The following is a 1,502-nucleotide window of genomic DNA, read 5'->3' as shown; positions in this document are numbered from 1 at the left end:
AAATTTCAGCTGCCAACAATGGCGGCCGCTACTAAGTTTTAATATTACTCTCATTACTCTTTCTGGGTCACAAAATAAACGTTTAAGTTTATATTTATATTTTCAGGCGAGAAAGTAGCTGTGTAAACATCAAATATCTGCTCGGTTTAGCAAGATATCGCATATTTGCAAAAGTGCTTCGACATTTTCGGAGATGTCTGTTACCCACCAGCTCAATATCAAGCCAGGGGGTTCAATGATCACTCGAGCCGGTGAGAGCAGCGGACTCCCGGCTTCATCGTTTTCAGACCCCCGCTCTTTCGCTACTCAGGTTAAACATGATATATAAGTCACTCGGATAACTCAAAAATGTAATTGTTTGGCTTTTTTCTGTGTTTGGCTGAGATTAAAGTTATTAGATTAAATAAAATAAAATAAAGTAAAATAAAATAAAAGGTGATGCCCAGCAGGGGGCGCTCTGAGCAAACAGACTGCAGGCAGCCTCCCCCTCTGCTTCCCGCAGCATCACCTGCCACCGCCTCTAACGAGGTTTCACAAAGTGTGAAGCAGGAAGCAGACGTTTCAGTCGGCTGTGCAGGTTAAAGTTTCAGTGGCTGTCAGTCTGGGCAGGTTGGTTTCACTGCAGAGGGTCAGAGGAGGGCGGAGCTCCACATCACCTCCATCACACACGTCAACGCATCAGCACCACAGTTTTCTGCCAGTTTCCAGCTTTTAATCATCACGCTTGTGTCAGATAATTGTGGTGATCATGATCTTTTATTTCTCAGTATTCTCTGACATGATTAACGGTCAGGTTTACCTGTGTCCACCTGAGAAGGCGAATAAAAGAGAAAAACAAACTTTCACTTTATTAAAGCAACACGAAGAGAATAAATGAAATATGATGGCTGATGAAATGAAATGATTTCATTTGCTGGGGCAGGTGGAGAGGAGCGAGCGGAGCAGAGGGTCAGACGGCGGGGATGCAGGCTGAAACGGCACTGCAATCACTGGAGATTCTGGGTAATTTTGAGGGACGGCGTGTTTGCAGGAGCTGCAGGGAGCCGCCTGCTGGCCGTCCCAGCTGCTGAGGAGGAGGAGCTGCGTGGCAGGAGGTGGCAGGAGGGTTTGAGTGGCATCACCAGGCGACAGCTGCCGGCCCACGGCTGCACCCCTCGCCGCCTCGCCAGGATGCTCCTCACCGTCTGACAGCGTAAACACACAGCTGGAAGCTGGTGGAGGGGAGGTGACGGGGAGTCGCTCGGGGGGGCTGAGGGACTCTGAACAGGCCGGGAGGTGAACCCGAGCTGTCCATCTGGCACCGTCAGAGGAGGCGCAATTAAACGTATTCCTCAGACTTTCCATCATGTAAATTATTATTATTATTGTTACTATTGTTATTATTGTTAATATTATTGTTATTGTTATTATTGTTAATATTATTGTTATTAATTAGGGGTGCAACGATACACAAAATTCACGGTTCGGTTCGATACTTTGGTGTCACGGTTCGATATTTTTTC

This window comes from Pundamilia nyererei, unplaced genomic scaffold (genome assembly GCF_000239375.1).
Source record: "Pundamilia nyererei isolate P.nyererei 1_Seehausen unplaced genomic scaffold, PunNye1.0 scaffold00154, whole genome shotgun sequence".
Lineage (NCBI taxonomy): Eukaryota > Metazoa > Chordata > Actinopteri > Cichliformes > Cichlidae > Pundamilia > Pundamilia nyererei.
This window is presented reverse-complemented; position numbering follows the sequence as displayed.